Below are 18,843 nucleotides of genomic sequence, written 5' to 3'. Positions count from 1 at the left end.
AATAGATGGCCCATAGTTATTGATACATTCTTTTTCTTTTATTGTTGTTTTGTTGTTACCAAGAAATGATTGGGGTTTGATACCCAGCCCTAGACTCTTAGTGATCAATGCTGTTGACTTGCTGATTTTTTGGCAACCTGAGAAGAATTTGGGGAAATCACTAGAAGATGATTTGATTTTTTTTCCCCAACTCCGTCACTGGACAAGAATGTTGATATCAGACGATTCCACAGGACCACAGATTACGTCCATTGATGTGTTTTCACGTTCAATGCTGATGTGTTGTTTTTTTTTTTTTTAATTCTTGCTCTCCAAAATTCACAAGGCGAATACAGTATGGTTACAGTTCGGGAAAGATGGTGGTTATGGCAATAAAAAGACAAATGTTGATTACAGGTCTCTCCCCTCACATTCTGCCTCACTATATAGTACACTTTACTTTTACATTGGTACTGGACATAAATCATGAGGTGCAGAATTGCCAAATGTGGATGTAATACCTAGGGACTCTGGGCTGTTTTTAATCATCTGACTCAGAATAGTTTTCTGAGGAAAACACATAACATGAAAATGATGTGGAGTGGCATTACGTTTTCGGACCATAAAACCGGTCAACTTCTGAGGAACTGAATATAGCATCTGTGTGGGTGGGAGGGAAGTGGAAGTTCCCTCATGATCACATTTTAGTAATAAAAAAAACTCATAGTTACTCATAGTTAATCTTGGATAAATCTTTACCAAGAAGAGGACTCACTCATTCCAGTTTCTCTCTACACTTCCCATCATGTCTGCCACTAGCTCCAAATTCAATCCTCTTAGCGTTGTCTTTTCCCAGCGCAACAGAGAGATTCCCAAGACCGGAGCCAAACAAGATCACAGATAAATGTTAAAACCCTTATGAGGAAAGCACTGTCAGAGGGGAGACTACCCGTCCAAGCCAACAGATGCTGATTAGTGGCCTTTGCAGAGGGTCTTTTCTTTCCTAGGAGTCGATTGCCAAAGAATAAATTAGTGACCATGCAATAAATTAGTGACCGTGCCATACAAGAATGTTAAGGAGCTTGGCATCCCAACGAAGATTAGGAACACAACTGATAAGTTCATTCTGTGGTGGTCCTCAGCAGGTTCTCCTCTGCTTTTATGACTTTCTTTTGTCATCTTCCTTTAATAAATACTTGAATGGTATCTCCTCCTAGTGGTTGTAGAATTCTTACAATACATGTGTTTGCAGCTCTGGTTTTACATTTTAAATCCTTTCCACTCCTGCTCTGAAAAAGTGTATTTGCCCTCTTCGCCTCCAGGGATACTTGAAAGGCTTCAGTCATTAAAAGTATTTAACATGATATTCACTGCATTCTATTGTGTGGTGAATAACTTTACTGTAGTGTATTTTAACATTTGAGGAGGCCAAATTACCTCGGCCTACCTCGTCTATTTCTAGAAATGATCTCTTACTGTACATTTTGCTGCAGAACTTTTGTAGCTGCATCACGTTCCGGTCTATTGAGGCTACTGTGGTGGAGAGTATGGTCTCTTTGCTTCCTGTATGAAGGGATTTTTGTTGAATGTCAGTACAAAATGGCAAAGAAAGAAGCCCTTGTTCCTTTAGAGGCTGACACAAAAGCTGACAATTACCATTGATGTTGTAGGTTGTGCAAAAAAAAAAAGAACCATTCTATTAAACAGTTGCAGTTGTGTTGGGAATATCTGGAATCAATGTCATAATGGCTACATTTGGCCAATTATACATAATAAAAAAAGAGAAAAATAAGTGATTTGGGGGAAGAAGGAAAATGATTAACCAAGCAAGATCCAGATGCAGGAATACATAACTAAAATCTGTTTTCTAATTAGAATAAGAGCCTTTTTTTGTGCTCCAGGTTTACACAAATCCTGATAAATGGGATCTGGGTCTGTATGGTGGGTTTACATGGGGGTCCACGACATGACATGTTTGAGAATCTAAAACTTTAAAAAAAAAAAACAACTAAGGCGGAGTGTTCCATTACTCTCTGATGTTAGATGGACGACCGGTATTGGTCGGTTGTGGTGCCGCCATTTTGTGTCAAATGGACTCTGGGGAAGATTAGGAGATACTTTTGTCAGACAGGCAGTGGCTGAATAGAAAGAAAGAAAGGGGAAATTTAGAGAGTTTGAGAAAGAAAGAGGCAGAGCAAATGAAACTGGACGATGAAGAGCCATGGGGAGACCGGCTGAAAGAAAAGGGGGCTGAAGAGGGAGGGAGAGGTAAGCGATAGAGAGAAGGCCAAATGTGTCTGGGAAAGTTTTGGAGTTGAGGTGCATTGTGGGAGAGCAGACAGTGTGTCTGTGGGGTCTGAGGTGTGGATTAATGCCAGCGATTGGAGGAGGGCTGCCGCAGTTGTGCGTGAGCAGAATATCAGACGGAGGGAGAAGAGAGAGAGAAGAGAGGAGAGAAGATGGAAAGGGTACAGACGCTGAATTTTGGAAAGCGGTGATATTCTTCGCCTGAAGACGCAGAAGACGAGCTGCATTAAAGAAAGTGCCAGTAAACTTTGACAGAAATGTAAAACAGCAAACTTACAGAGTCCTCATTTGCGTGGAGTTTAGATTACAGGGAGCTGTTTGAATTAAAAGTTGGACGAGGATTAATCTGGAAGTCTTAAACACTACAGCTCACCTAATCATTCTATAATGTTTCAACTCATTTAAAGTAGCATGTGGAGAGAAACCAGTCAGCCGTGCTTACAGGCCAACGTAGTGGAACTCAGGTCTGAGTTCATCAGGTGCGTTTGAGGCAGAACCCATAATCTATGATCTATGAAATGGCACAGTACAACTTTCAGCTCTGTATGAGAAGCAATTTGAAGGGATTACGAGGACTCCAGCAAACACATCTTATAACCCCCAACTCAGGCTAAAGGTTTGACACAGTAAAATTTCATTACTGCAAGATTATAGTGGGGATCCACTTTGAGTTTAAGGCATTTATTTGTTATTTATTCCATGAAGGAAACTTCGTTCTGGTTATCTGTGTGCTCGAGGTCATACTGGAGTCAGTATGTCAAAGTCAGGACCAGTACTTGCAGATTATAAGAGCAAAGGACAAAAAGGCAAATAAGGCTTCACTTTTTACCTCTCGAAAAAGTAAACTTTACAAAGTGTTTCAAAGATTTAGTGATTAACTAACCACTCACCCCGAAGTCAGTCAGAACACCAGAGGAGCTAGCACAGCTCCATATAACATTCTTCATGTCGGCTCTATAAAGTTCCAAAAATAAAAGGACTGTCAAATGACTCCAAACAGCTTGTTAAACACAGTGATAAATGATTGCAGTGTATATCCAAAGAAGAAACAAAGATTTTCCAACTGTAGTCGTCCGGTAGAAGACTCTTGCTTCCTGTTTGTGCTTCTTAAAAGTTTTTAATTATGAGTTTGAAACTTCAAATTCAATTCGTACAATTTTGTAGTCCAAAATAACAAACCCCCCCTTGGTAAATATTTTGAGGATGGGGTACTACTTTGTACTTGCATTTCTAAATTGGTCTGTTTTAGCATTAGCATGTATGTTGTAGGCAAACATGATGGTGCCCTGAATGCTCAATAAGGTGTCGTCATATAGTGAAAGAAATTAGGAGTGTGCAGGTGCTCTATCAATGAAGTCAGTGTTAAAGGTTTTTGCTTAATTACCAAACCATACCCAAGCTGCCTCATCATAATCATACTGTATTTAATGCACATAGTATATTGACCTATGACCAGTTAAAAAAGTTGACATCTCTTTTCCACAAAGTAATGTGAAATAGCTGTGTATAAAAATAAGTCCTTGGAGGTGTGGTTGCAGAAACCATATTGTCTACCTCTCACAATAACATACATTTTTTAACACCTTCTGAACTCTTAATACTTGGTATCCGGTGCTGACATGTCTCGTCTTTGAGGACTGTGAAATTGCCTCAGAACAGTGGTAGGACTTGTTAGAAGAACTCATCCAGAATTTATCTTTCAGAAAAAAAAAACAATGCTTCCATCTGAACGGGATGATGATAAACGGGAGGAACAAGCTGGGGCTGCAGTTTGCAAATGAATGACATGAGGATGTTTAGCAAAAAAATATGGTGCTGCGATTGGAAAGTTGGGTTTCGGCATGAGGTTTAAAAAAAGGTTAAGCTTAGTTAAAGCCTTGAGACACGAGAACACAAGTTTAAATATAAAGGTGAATATGTTAAGATTAGATTTGGTTGTGGTTCGGTGAATGTTCGGTGTAGTTAAAATTAGGGTAAGAATGCAGGCGGGTCTTTAGTCTCTGCCCATAACTGCAATGGTATCCATAATTACCCAGATGAGTAGATACATTTTATTTTTGGGCCATCTATTCCTTACACTTGAATACCCAGAATTCTTGTAACGTGATGTCAGCATGCAGCATGCCCCTGTTTACCAAAACAGCCAGTCTATGACGCCTCGTACTAAAGAATACCAAAGAGATGAGGGAGGAAAAGAGCTAATTTTAGTGAGACCAGCTTTCTGTGGACGGAGCGCTCAGTCGCTGCTGCACAGAGCAGGCTTGTACTATACTTTTAAGTTTGAATTCTAGGACGTATCTCTGCCTTCCACCTGAATTTAATTTGGGGAAAACAGGGTAAACTTGCTGCACCATGTGCCTCTTTGCTCCTAAGGCTTAAAATTGAAGCTGTCTCCCCGTCTCTGAGTGCTGTATTGATTCACTTGGCACCCACTTATGTCCTATAATGGAACAGAGCTCATGTGCTGTCACCAACATTTGGAGAACTGCACGACCCTACCTGTTAATTCTGAGACTGAAAACATGATAAACAAGTTCAGCATTTCTGCTTTGCCGAATGTCGGCCACTCTCACGCTCCTATTACTAGTGCTGGATGTTATCAAAAGATATCAGTGACAGAGGACGGGGTTTTTTTTTTTTCACAGTATTATGATACAGTCGAATCTGGAGCTGCTCCCGAGCTGTGAAAGGCAGGCATACGGAGAAATGGTCTGTATCTGTGCCTCGGTAAACCAGAGCCAAGTCCCGAAATGACTCCTTCTTTTCTATCCGCAGCTGAGGCTAACTAAAGATTGGTATTTGTTTTTGGTGCAGGGAAGCTTTCCAAGAAATGTGTGTGTGTGTGTGTGCGTGTGTATTTCTGTATATGCACTTTGTTAGTGCATCCATGAGTGTGTACTATGCAAGCCAGTCAGTTTGCTTCTGGCTGTGTGGGACGCTCTGGGAGACGAAGTGTGTGTGTGTCCAAGTGTTTATGTGTCGGAGTAGTGAGGCGTTTTGGGAAGAGAAGGGCTGAGTGAGTAGTAGCTATACCTGGACTGGACTGTCCCTCTTGCGCTTTTGGGGATGAGGGGGGGAATGGTGGGGGGGGAGGGGGGGGGTTGCGAGAAAGAAGAAGAAGAAGAAGAAGAAGAGGAAGGAAGGAGTGAGCAGGTAGGAGGGGAAAAAAGGGAGAGGAGAAGAAGGGAAGGGGAGAGGTTCAGGGGTGACAGGAGGACGGCTTCATGGCTGCATTTTCCCTTCGCTGAATTTCCACACTCCCCTTTCTCTTTTTCTGTTTTGCCTTATTCAGCTGAGCGAGTGAGGGAGTCAAACAGAGGCAAGGAGAGTTTGCAGTTCAAGACTGAGAAAGAAAAGAAAAATCAAGCCAATTTTTTCCGATTTTTTTTTTTTTTTTTTTTTTTTTTTTCTAAGACTGGGATGTTGGCTCTCTTACAAACAGATGTTGCTTGTCATTTGCTCGTAGTGCAGGGAAGCAGCTTGTAGAAAGCAGAGGTTTTACTGCCTGAAAGATTACCTCTCTCTTATTTATACTTATTACTTGCGCGCGGTAAACCGAAATTGTAAAAACACCAAAAAAAAAAAAAAAACCTGTCTATTTTTCTGTTATCGTTTACTTTTTTTCCACCCCCTCCGTCTCTTCCCCCCCACCACTTTCTCTCCCTCTTCCCTTTGCTTTTTTCTTTTGTCTCACTCTTTCCCACCCTCTCCCCGAGCTCTTTTCGGGGTGGTTTTGTTACTGTAGTTACATGTTTGAGCTGTGTTTTTTGATGGGCCACGGCGGACATGACTGCCTATACCTTCTGCCAAGCACCGTAGGCCCTGCAGAGTAGAGAAAAGAAACATTCGGAAACAAAACTTAAAGGCAAATCGGTAAGTCATCATTGCTACCAATGTGCTACGAGCTTTGCTTCTGTTTCCACTTCTTTTCTTTGCTTTGTGGCTCTTAATATTCAACACTGTGGTTGCTGTATTTGTCCCGGTGCAGAGTTTTTCTGTGATGTTTACTGTATATTAGCTGTGGTGAAAGGGGCCTAAACTGAAGGCTACCTGTTGGCTAGCCAGGGATATCTGTTTACACTGCTAGATATTATGAAGTGCTAACGACATGCCACTTCCTCACCTCTCACTTCTTCACCTCTGTTGAACCCCCAACCCCACATCCCCCTCCCTCCTTCTTCTTCTCCCCCCCCCCATCACACACACGAGCGCTGTTGCTGGGTAGACTTCAGTGAGCAGGGTGGGTAGCGCCGCTGGGTTTGCCCGCTGACGCTGTTCAGCGCCGAACAATGCAGGTGGTGGCCTTTAGCTGGTCTTAGTTTTGCCTGTGCTTTCTGAGTCTTCCTCACACACACACACACACACATACACACACACACTGACTCACGCCGGTGCAGCGGTGGCGGTGTTGGCTGGCAGGGTACTGTGGGCCCCGCTGACCTCTTTGTTCGGGCCAATCTCAAGGTGTCTTTCAGCTCGCTGGCAAAGACCCACTGACATACTTTAAGCAACTTGGCAACAGCTTCAATGTCAGACATCTCATTTAAATTCAGGCAGAGGGGAGAGAAGGAGAAAGCAAACTTCAGACGGAGTCTGAAAGTTGAAATTGGACCATTCACTCTCTTTTTTATCTCGGAGTTCTACAAAGTTTTACTTTGTTGCTGGGGCTGCGGAGTGATAGCTCTATTCACATCAGACTGGAATGTGTTGAAATTTCCAAAACATTGTCCAGATTTGGACTTCGTGGCTTTTTGCTAAGTTTTGCTAAAAAATGAGTGGATTGGGATTTGATTTTGTTGAGTTTGTAAGCTTGTAGAAAATTATTTTGACATCATAAATTTAGTAACATTTCTTTCTTATTATTTTAAAGATTTAAAGATTAGATAAGTTGGTTCCTCTCAGTGTAATGTTTTTACTTGCTGTTATTGTTGCAGTATAATATCACCAAGTTAGTTTTTGTTATTATTCTAATTAGTATCTTTATAAATTAATTTGAAAATAGTTGTTTTATTTTATTAAAAGACAAAACTTGAATATGATTTAAAGTTTTATCTTCAATTGAATTGAAACAAAACATGAAATTCAACTGACTTCAAAAATCATCACAAACAAGTCATGTAAGATAATTAAATAATTATAATAAGACAATTCAGATGATTCTTTTCTTTCTTTCTTCTTCGTGTCACAGAGTTGTGTTAAATATCTACAGGTATTTATGAAAGCAGACTCCTACTCTGGGTTTTATGAGAGCAATTTTCCTGCTATTTATTTTGAAGATTTTTATATTGCCTACGTCTCATTTGAGCTCAGCCACACGCCTCTTAAAATGCCACTTGAATTTTTCCACCTATCACTCACTGAAGCAACTCTCTCGTAGTGAGAGTTGGATAATAGAAGAGTTGCCACAATAATAACCTGTAAGCAAATAATGACGTAAATGTACGGTTCAGGGTATACTGCAATGCATTGTGGGATCATAGTGAGATTAGGAGTCGAGTCCTGAGTGAAGAAGAAGTTGAGTGGATTATGACCAAGAAAAATTGTATTTATATGTATCAGTGTGTGTGTGAAGAACATTTCATAATTGCGGGAAAAATACTTCTTTTTCAGTTCTGTTTGTTTTTATGAATATTGATTTTAGTTATTAAAAGTTAATGCCGATAATCCATAATTCACATGATTATAGGCCGGGACTGTCTTATCTCTCCTTTGAAATAAAACAATAATTCAAATCCTAGATGAAACAGGAGACTTCATCATTTTTGTTGAATATTAGGCTAATTAATTGCATCTAATTTTCAGCAATAAGTGGTGCTAATGTTTTTGTATTAAACTTCAAATAGATACAATCTAACTCAACTTTCAGAAATGTTTTACTGTCATGAGAAATGATTCCTGCTGCCCATGTAGAGACACTCAGACTTGTTGCACGCTGTAAGTATACAAGGTTTAAAGAGTCTCGTTTCTTTCCATGTGGTCACGCTGATGGATGTACGACGTCATCTGCTCGCAGCCCCGAACCCGTAGATCCGAACTTGTGTTAACTGACACCACAAGCTTGTATCTACAGGTCTGCGTCTGTGCAGCTCCACCGACCCGAGCAGCATCAGCAAAACAGCAGTTCCCACCAACTCTGTTAACCGTTTCTCTGTCCCACCTACCAGCACTGCTGCTTTATTCATTGCCAAGAAAGCTTCCTCTGTCCTGGGATCAGCTTAAAGTTCACTTTATTCAAACCTTCAATAACAGGTTTTCTCAACCTTTTCAAACATACTGCAAACCTCCATAAAATATATATTAATGTCTCAGAAATCTTCTCACACAACTAAATCTAAAGTTTAGAAAAGTTATGTTTTGGTCTTCCAGGGTTCCTTAAAACTTTCCACGTCGTTCAGTTTGTCCTCTCAAAAAGTAATTGGGCTTCGATGGGTTAAGAGAAGGCTAACGAGAAGTCGATTAAAAGGGGAAAATATAATTACAGCTACCATTTCCTTGTGTGCATTTCAAATTGTAGTTTGTCGAAAAAACTCACGAGGAGACGGAGCTATTTCAGTCAGCAGTCTGGCCTTTCTAGTGTTAATGAAGTAGACATCCGTCCAATTAGAGAATGTGTACCAATGACAGTTAGGATGCTTGTTTCCTCACAAACGGCCATTACCTCCCACATGTTAGCAGTTTGAAATGAGCAACTGCAAGCCTTCTCTAGTAGGGAAAAACATTTGGGGGGGGGGGGGGGTTGGGGGTTCCGAGGGGTAATGTGTGTGTGTTTAGGGGTAAGTGACGTAAAGACTTTGAAGAACCTTTGGAGAGAGATTTGTTTATCTGCTTTGTGTATAGAGACTGTATCTAAGGTAGAGAGTGGCACTGCTAGGGCGGCTCTCAAAACTGTTCAAATCACTTTGAGATGAGGTAAAAGTACGTCACAAACAAAGAGCATCAACCTGAGATTCTGAAGATTTTTTTTTGGCCATGAGTCGCTCCCTCATCTAGTGATCGTACCCCTTCTTCCGTTTTATTCCCCCAACCCCCCTGAGCCATGAAGCCCTGGTGTCCAGGTCTGCTTGCTCCCAGGTTGAGGTAGTAGGTTGTATAGTTGAGAATTACACCCCGGGAGATAACTGTACAACCTCCTAGCTTTCCCTGAGGTATGCATGGCGCTCTGCACAGCTGGATCAATACAATCCAATGTTATCACGAGTCACACCAAAAAAAAAAAAAAAAAAAAAAAAAAGATAGAAAAAAAATATCAAGCAGCCTGCTAAAGCGAGATACGCTAGCACATGGTCAATAACAATCCAGGCTGTTTGCTGATGGAGCAGAGGGCAGAAAAGCTCTGGTTTCCACTGTTGGGTGTGTGACGCCAGTATGTCAGTGTGTGTTTGTGCATTAGGGGGATGATCTCTGGGGTATTTGAAGACTCATACTGATGCTGATATTTTTGAGTTGATGTATAAATATGACAAGTGTTAAATGTGACCTTTTTACGTGCCAGAAATATATATATATATATATTTAAAGAGATGCATTCAGTGTTTCCTTAAGATTTTCTTTTATTCCTGTCTTGAGTTCAAATGGCTCATTTCATTGGTGTATTATTACTGGATGTGAGACTAACGATTACTTTTATTATCGATTCATCTGCAGAGTGTTTTACAGATTACAGTTTGGTCCAGAAAATGTCAGAAAATAGTGAAAAATGCATGTCATTATTTACCAGAGCCCAGTCTTTAAATTGCTTGTTCTGCCTGATCAAAAGTCCAAAACACAAATATTTTCCACTTTGTAAAAGTATAGAAAAGTATGTTCATATTTGAGAAGTTGGAAATATTGGCATTTTGCTTGAAAAATGATTCCAGTGACTAATCAGTCTGGATTAGGGTTATTTACTTAATTGTTACCTATTTCTCACAATTGACTACTTGATTAATCGACTAATCATTTAACTCTAAAATACTATGATTGTGTTATTAAGGGCTGAAAGTCTGATATCTGCTCTGCTATCAACAGATTTTTGTATTGTGTGTGTGTGTGTGTCAGTAGTGTTGGTCCATGTGCAGCAGGCAGGTAGACATCAGAAGCTCTGCATTGTTGCAGAGCTGATAGGACTGACGTGAGAGCTTTTAAAACACGCTCAACGTCGGAGACGTCGTTTCATTTCCATTCTGACGTGACATTTTATTATTTGGAGGTGCCCGTTGATAACCTCATTAACGCTGACGGCTGCGCAGAAGGAGTTGGGCTGCTTCAGTTGTTGTTTGTGTGATGACAGATACGGGTTGTAAAGGATATCAGAGAAAGAGATTTGAGATTTGAATCCTCAGACAGCAGCATCCCAGTCCGTTTACGAGCAGTAAAATCAGTTGTCACCGTGAACAATTATTGTCATAATATTTCCAATCAGCAGATGCAGACTGCGTGGAAACTACTGCTGTCAAAATATTTGACATGTGAAATATTGTGACACTCAGAGAGGAAAAGTAAAACTACTGAAGATGAACACACATAGAAAATAAGATCATTTCATTCTACAAAAATAGTGTTTATTTGATTTCCTGTTTAAATCCTGGCATTATTGATTTATTTAAAAAAAAAAAAAAGGAATCTGTATTAATTTCAAACTTGTGAATGAAATCAAAACTGAACTCTACAAATCAAACACAGCAACACATGATGCTCAGTCTCTTCCCTCTACTGTACGTCTGTCCTCTCTTACCAGCTGACATATTACGACCGGAGAGATCTTATTCTTTCCATCTACTCCCTACATTATAGGACATCTTGTAGGTTATGTGAATTCACAATTTTGGTGTGAATCTTTTAGTGGAAAGTAATAGAAGCGGCGTTGCCTTTGTAGGATTTACAGCTTGTGACATTTCCACTGCAGCAGAATGTGAGGTTGGCCTTCAGATGCTATATACAGTAGTGACTATACACTGAGGCCTGGCAGAGGTCTGCCTGCCCGTCTACCAAGACGTGTGTGTACAGCTGAGGTAATAGGTAGAGGAGCAAAAGACTGCCCCCTGTTGGTCAAGTCTGTGAAGTGTCCAGCTGTGAAAGGCTCAGATTTGGTGACTTGGCAAATGATGGAAAATATGAAACAACTGATGTTGTTGAATTCATGGTTATCCCAAAGTGAAACGCATGCTTGTGTGGCGTTTTTTAGTGACTGTGTGCAAACGTGTGTGTGTGTGTGTGTGTGTGTGTGTGTGTGTGTGTGGCATGATGCATTAATCCAAACCAGAACAGAAAGTGAGAGCTCCAGCTTTGTGAGGTTTCATGCGGTCTGTCTTCTCCCTCTTTTCCCTTCTTCTCTCCTTCTTTTCCTGTTTTTTTCTCCGTATCTGATGAACAAATACTGTTTCTTTTGCCCTTCTGGTGCGTGAGTGTGTGTGTGCGTGTGTGTTGTTTGTGTGTGTGTGTGTATTGTACGGCATGACACACTTTTCATTCCATTTTGTATTTTTCCCACTTGTTTTCTGTACTTAACTGTTAAATTTGACTGTTGAAACATGAAATGTCAGGATGAAGTGATGGGGTCTCCCTGCATTTTTTGCCTGACTTGCACTTTTAATCATATTCAATCATTGTTTGTAGTTGGATAATTGTTGTTTCAAGGTCAGTAAATTCAGCTTTTTCTCTAAATTTGACTAAATTTGAGAATTTGAATTTGTCATCTTAAGCCTCCACCGACTCTAAAAACATGATGCCTAGTTGCAGAAATCAGTAGCAATCTTCTTCTGTCTTCTTCCTGAACCTTTCTTTTCATCATTACTGTTACCATAGCGACAACCCCTATGACCTCTGCGTTGCCGGACGCCCATCCTCTCCATCCCATCAATCAGATGTGACACATGCCAATCATTCACTCAAGGTTAGCGTCGGCTGTGCTGCAGCCATCCAGAGAGCACACATCCTGCACGTCACCCCGCCTCTCCCCGCGTACACACACACACACACACACACACAGCGTCCACGCTGTATGTTTGGTTTCTACCTCTCAGGCTCTGCGGGCCTGGTGCTCAGGTGCTGTGTGCTTATTTTGCAGCCTTGCTGCTGTTTTCTCCGATGCGTGGGATGGCGTGACAGATCTGGGTCTCTCTTGATGTACTACTTGGCTAGTCAAGCTGATTCCCGGCCATTACCAGCAGATAACGAACGTTTAAAGAGACCGAAATGCGATCTGTAAATCGATGGCAATGAGCCGTCATTTACCTGAATGCATGAATCATCCGCCACGTGGATGCAGTCTGGTTTATTGCCTTTTGCTCTAATTAATCTGAGGATTTATATCACAGAGCCATGAAACCCTCTTCTCATGTGAGTTCTGTGTTTGCTGTACTTCTGCACCTTTCTACCAATCACTCCATGTTCATTTGTGTGTACATCCATGCCTCAGTGTGTGTGTGTGTGTGTGTGTGTGTGTGTGTGTGTGTGTGTGAGCCTTTGTCTGCTGGCTGCGGGCTCTCACAGGCTAATATTAGCGGCTCGCCGTCGACTGGCTCTATCTCACGTGTGTGTGTCAACAGCCAGGGAGATTTTAAAATTGGTAGCGTCAGTGTTTTTCGGCTTGAGAGTGTGTGGGGTGGAGGGATGGGGGGGGGGTGGGGGTGTGCTGTAGATCCAGATGCACAGCTTTCTCCGGCGACTGCAGCTGTATAGAGATAGAAAACAGCACAATGCGCCGTCTGCCAGACAGCAGTCAAAGAGGATTGGAGATTAGCCGGGGTGCAGACACAGTCGGTCGATCAGTCAGTCAGGGAGGGAGGGAGCAGAAGAAAAGCAAGAGGGCAGTGTGGTCTCGGGGATTTTTCTTTTTCTTTTTTCTTTTTTTTTTTTTTTCCTCCCCTTCCCAGTCTCTCCGGGCCCCGTCGCTGATTTGAGCCTACAGTCGGTTGTACGTCGTCACTCTCCTTCTCTGCTCCATCTGTTCCTCCCCCCATCATCTCTCCTCTTTCTCTCCTTCCTCCCTTCCTCTCTCTCTCACTCACTCTCTCTCTCTCTCTCTCTCCATACCAAAGCCTGGGGGAGCCAGTGGAGATTAAATGTAGCCTCTATAAGCCAAAGCACATCATGTAGCAATGTTTCTATGGCCCCTTCTCTCTCACACTCTCTCTCTCTCTCTGTATCTGTCTCTCCTTCTCTCTCTCTCTCTCTCTGAAGGGATAGTGTGAATGATGTCGGCCTGTGCTTTGAGGCAGCGAGTGAGAGAATAAGAGCAAAGAAAGAGAAAGAGAGTGCAAAGCCTGGAAAAGTGGATTTTTGTTTTTGCATGCATGCAGAAGAGAGCAGAGGATTTGTTTTATGGGTGGAAAACGGACAACGGCAAGGTGGAAAAAACAACGAAAGGAGGACTATCTACCTTCCTCCCCCTCCTCCCTCTCTCCCTCCCTCCCTCCCTCCTCACCTCTTTCTCTCTCCCTCTCTCTCCTTCTCTCTCTCTCTCTCGTCTGATATAGAGGAAAAGTGGGCCTCTGGCTGTAAGCGATTACAGCTGTGAGGCAAATTAATGGATGATATTTCTCTCCCCCCGTTCTTTTTTTTTTTGTGAAATGTTTTTCCTCCTGCCGATCAACATGGGAAGAAAAAAAAAAAAAAAAGAGCCAGAGGGGGGAGGAAAAGAAAGAGTGAAAGAAAGATCGAGAGAAAGAGGTAGAGTACTAATATTGGGGAGAGGGGGAGGGGGAGGGAGGTGAGGAGGGGGTGGGGGTGGGGGGTGGGGGTGAGTGCTGGAGCTCTCTTGTGTTTTTTTTTCCTGTCTTCCCTCCTTTCCAGCTCTGCATGTGATTGAAAGAGAGAGAAAACAATGCGAGGGAAAAGGGCGAGGAAGAGAGAAAGCGGAGCAAGACAAGAGATCAGCAGGCGCATTCGTTTTGTCCTTTAACTTGGATTTGTGTGCGTAAGTGTGTGTGTGTGTGTGTGTGTGTGTGAGAGATAGAGAGAGAGAGAGAGTGTGTGTGTGTGTGTGTGGTTGCATTTTTTTTTTCCTCTCCAACCTGCCCCGGACCTGCAGGTTTGGATACAAAGTAAGTAGAGGCTCGGGTGCGAGGAAAGGCAAATGAGTGTGTAACACTGTTTTGTGTGTGTGTTGTGTGTGTGTGTGTGTGTGTGCGCACCTCCCCTCCTCACCCCCCTCTCTCCGTTCGGTGAGGCAGCATACTGGTATGCTTCACTGGCACTGTGGCCCCGGCTGCAAGCGCTGATTCTGTGGCTCGATGCTCACTCTTTTATTCTACCTCACCCTCTCTCTCTCTCTCTCTCTCACTCAGTCTGTCTCTCGCTCCCTATCTCCCTCTCTCTCGCCCTCGCCGTCTACCTGTTCTATCTAACCTTTACGTATCACTTCCTTTCAGCATTTCGTTTTCTGGGAAGAGGAATCGTCTCGCCGACTCTCTCTCTCTCTCTCCCCCTCTCTCTCTCTCTCCCTCTCTATCTCTCTCTCTCGACTCTCCTCCCCAGACTGCTCACTCTAGCTTTGTGTGTGTGTGTGTGTGTGTGTATGTGTGAGAAAGAGAGAGAGAGAGAGAGAGAGAGAGAGAGAGAGAGAGCGAAAGAACTAGAGATAGAGGGAGAGAGAGCGTGCACATGGTTCATTCCGGCTCGGTCCTACCACCCATCCTCATGCCTCTCTTTCTTGTCTCCGTCCGTCGCTCTCCTTCCGTTTATTTCGCCTGACTTTGAGCGGCTCGCCGGACGGACCAGCCTCTTCCTCGTGTCGCTTTTTTGTGACCTGTTTCCAAAAAAAAAAAAAAAAAAGAAGAAGAAAATTCTTCTTCTGATGATGATGATAACTGGGATCTTGTTTGCATGCTGTAACTTTAAATCTGAGCTTTCTCTTTCTCTCTCTCTTTTTTCCTCTCCCGAGCAGGCAGCGAGCTAAGAGAACAACGAGCAGGGGGCATCCTGGTCCGAAGGGGAGGGTGAGTCGATACCAGCGAATACTCTTCCTCTCCACTTCCCTCTCAGCTCCCCATCTGTTTCCTAAGCTTTAGACCACCGTGGTAGCATGAAGGAGCTGTAGAGCTTTGTTATCTGGCTTGTCTTTTCTCTGTGTCGCACAGAACCATGCCGGACGGGGACGTGTGCTAGTGTGATCGAGCATGCACTGAATGATTTTATTAACAGTGCGAGAAATGGCAGGCAGTCGGATGAGCATGTGAGTCTGTGTTGTGTTTGACGCTGTGCGGTCCTGGGTTCAGATTTCGATGCTGTAATCGATGCATTCACACGGGGCTTTTGTCTCATACGTCCGCCGCAATAATTACCGATCATCGACTGATTTTGATTCGCCCCGAGACAGCGGGAGCTCTTTAGGCATACTGTACAGCAGCAGGCTCTGTACCTGATGGCAGGAGGCATTTTTCAAAGTGCTGTATTGTTCAGCTGAGGTGGGGGAGGGGGCGAGAGAGAGAGAGAGAGAGAGAGTTGGGGGTGGGGGGTGGGGGGGTGCAATGTTGTGTCTGGCTGAGGCTTGCACTTGTTGTATGTTCACAAATGCATAGAGGGGGCAGTGAAGGTTGCAATGAGCGTGCTCAATTAATGCATGTAATTTAGGAGGGTGTGTGTGTGTGTGTGTGTGTGTGTGTGTGTTTGATGCATGCCTGTAACAAGCAAAGCTCAGTCTGTATGCAAGAGTGAGCGATGCTCAGATGCTCCAAGTCCTCATGTGACTTAAATACATGGAAGGTTTCTTTTTCGGGAGCATGCTTTCATTGGAAGCAAGATTTTTTTTTTTTTTTTTTTTTTTTTTTAGCACCTCAGTTGCAAAGAACGACTTCAGAGCCCGGAGCAGCTGTGTGAGGAGGTAGAGGAGGTATAGTCCATGTGAAGATGTGTCTCTCTCCGTCCCTGAGACCCTAACTTGTGACGTTGTGCTTTCATGTCCACGGGTTAGGCTCTCGGGAGCTGAGAGGGATGCACGGCCAGCACTATCTCCTGCACGTTCCTGCCTCTAACAATGGCGATCAGAGGGGGGGGGGGAAGGCCGTGGCGCAGTGAGCTAAGGCGTTCACCGCACTCTTACCGTGTCACACGTTTCAGTATGGCTCACACCCTGCTGTATGTTATTTGTCACCTGGGCTGCACCAGGCATGCACCATCCTACGTGATAGACTGTGGATTCAGTAGGTAGACGTACTGGTATTTACTGGTGCAGGCTCGTGGGGGTGCAGAGGCAGTGAATGCTGGTTTGAGGGTCATATGACGAAGTTAAGGCAGAATCAGATGTGTGGACGGATGAGAGGACGAAGAGAATATGAGCTGTCATCCTTTAGCAACAGAGGCCTGATTGTATCAGTCTTGGCCACTAAAACAAGGGCTGCACCTATTATTTGCCTTTCATATTTACCTTATTTTACACGTCAGACATCAGTTAGTTAGTGTTGTCAATGATTAATGTGATGCTACCTGTTTGGTCACATAGAAAGCCTTTAATGTGGACTCATGCTAACGTAGCATTTTGATCCGATTCCATTTAGTCAGACACATGAATGTGCTTTTACGCTTTTAAGTGACAGTTCTAATGTCACATGTACTAAATGCTCTGTTAAAGAACCTCCCACTTCATAGGAATAACACCGAAAATAAAATGAATTCTTGCAGTTTCAAGCAACCAAGCTAATAATCTAGCAAATCCAGTAGCAGAACAGTCCTTCAGTACCATTAAAAACTGGCTTATGGTGGATTGCTAGTTGCACATGGATGCTAGTTGGCCTCTTTAGCCACTAGCCATCTAAAAGTAATGCGCCGCTGGTGTCGGTGAAGAAATAGCTAAACAGCTGGTTAGCATCAGTAGCTTATGAGAGATAATGCTAATGCAGAGGTTGATATCATTAGTAGAGACTATTAAGTAAAGAAGCATCTGTCAGTGTGATAGCTCTGTGTTTCTCCAGCAGGCCTGGCTGTGAGTGTGTGTGTGTATGTGTGTGTGTGCGCGTACCTTTATGACTTGAGAGCAGCACAAAGTAATGTTGAGAGCGTGACCATGACAGCTCTGTACATTATGTGCTTGACCTCAGTGAACCCTCGGCGATGTTAAAGCTCACTCACTCGGGCTAACACAAGTGTAAAAGGTGGCAGCGGGAACACACTCACAGAGCAGGTAGTGCTGTCCGCTGAAAATAAGCTGCAGTGCTTTTCGCTGCTCTAACCTGACCGTGATTCAAATGTGAAGTTCTTCAGAATACGCATCCGTTGATTTGATTGTGGTGTCTATCTGCAGCTAGAGTGGCAGCACACTCTGTCATCTATAGTAACGAGGATCTCACACTCTGACTTTGAATAACAGTTCGTTTGGTTGTAGCAAAGTAGTACATGTTGGCTCTTCAGGGCACACGTCCCAACATGATACTGGTTTTGTGGAGCCCGAGAGATTCTTTCAAATTAGAATATCTGGTGTTTTAAAGGTTCGTTTCCCGTGTCGACCTCCTTCGCACCTGGCAGTTTGCTCTCAGGAGGCCATCGCTCACCTGAGAGCTCATTTGCGACATTATTTTTTAACGGCAGCATCAGCTCTCTTGACAGCATGATTCATCCATACTTGGACTCAGGTCCATCACACCGTAGCTAATATCTGCTTTTAATGGGGCGTAGCGTGAATATTGATGATAACTCCTCTTCAAGGATGCTTCCCTCATTAAAATTGATACTAAACTCTATGATACTACTAATTTTGAACCAGTGGAAATTGTGTTGTGTTGTGCCAGTGCTTGTGGATCAACCAGCTTCAAGGTCCCTCAGCTTGGTTTGCAATGTTTTTTGCTACAGTGTTTGCAATGTTATATATCACATATATATATATTACAACAGAGCCTGGTCTCTAAAATCATTATGACCCTGAAGTTTCATTAATGTTGATCAATAAATGTCTCTTTTTGACGTCTCCAGTATGACAGATTGCTTTTAATTTTGGCCTTCAAATGTATATTTATCATTTTAGCAGAGTAGCATTTACTCCACTGCCAACAGCTGGATGTGATGCATTGATGTGCTCAAGCTTCATTCTGTCTCGACGTATCAAGCGTGATCGCATGGATTCCCAGAGATGTTTCCGTCCTGTTGTTAACGAACTAATATGGATTTTAACTTGAACCCCCTCTGCGCTGCTAATCTGCTGCTTTAGCGATTCTCTTATGTAACGCCTCTGTGAGTCCTGTCTCTCCTTTTCCTACCATCTCTCTGCCTCAAAAATCGTTTTTTTATTTGTTCAGCCCGGTGAACAAACACTAACCTGGAGTGAGTTAGTGTCTAGCCGGTAAGCTCGGAGGGGCTGCAGGCTTGCTTCTCCATTGTTCGGCTGCTCCGCACACTGTCTGTACACTGTGTCCCCATGGCTGAGGCAGACATGGAGGAAGACAGACAGACAGACAGACAGACAGACAGAGCGACTGGTGGGCATATACCCGCTACGATAAGCTGCTTCATCACTCCGACGTTAACCCTGATTGAATTTTTTTTACAAAAGGGATATGGGCCGATCAGTGTCGTCTACTCCTGACGTGATGGAAATGATGCGGTTTGCATCTGGGGAGCAGTGTGAGCTGAATTCTGATGTGATCATAC

At 43.1% G+C, this 18,843-nt stretch overlaps 2 long non-coding RNA genes across 3 annotated transcripts in view; one reads left to right on the top strand and one right to left on the bottom strand.

Moving 5' to 3' along the window:
• The window catches only part of LOC137185657 (uncharacterized), a 150,656-nt gene that overhangs the window by 106,979 nt on the left and 24,834 nt on the right, over window positions 1–18,843 (bottom strand). The window lies entirely within an intron of this gene.
• Window positions 1–18,843, top strand: part of LOC137185656 (uncharacterized) — a 105,078-nt gene that overhangs the window by 82,747 nt on the left and 3,488 nt on the right. The window contains exon 4 of the long non-coding RNA XR_010928893.1: window positions 15,152–15,203. This is a non-coding gene — a long non-coding RNA (uncharacterized lncRNA). The remainder of the gene's footprint in view (window positions 1–15,151; window positions 15,204–18,843) is intronic.

This window comes from Thunnus thynnus, chromosome 7 (genome assembly GCF_963924715.1).
Source record: "Thunnus thynnus chromosome 7, fThuThy2.1, whole genome shotgun sequence".
Classification (NCBI taxonomy): Eukaryota; Metazoa; Chordata; class Actinopteri; order Scombriformes; family Scombridae; genus Thunnus; species Thunnus thynnus.
This window is presented reverse-complemented; position numbering and strand designations above follow the sequence as displayed.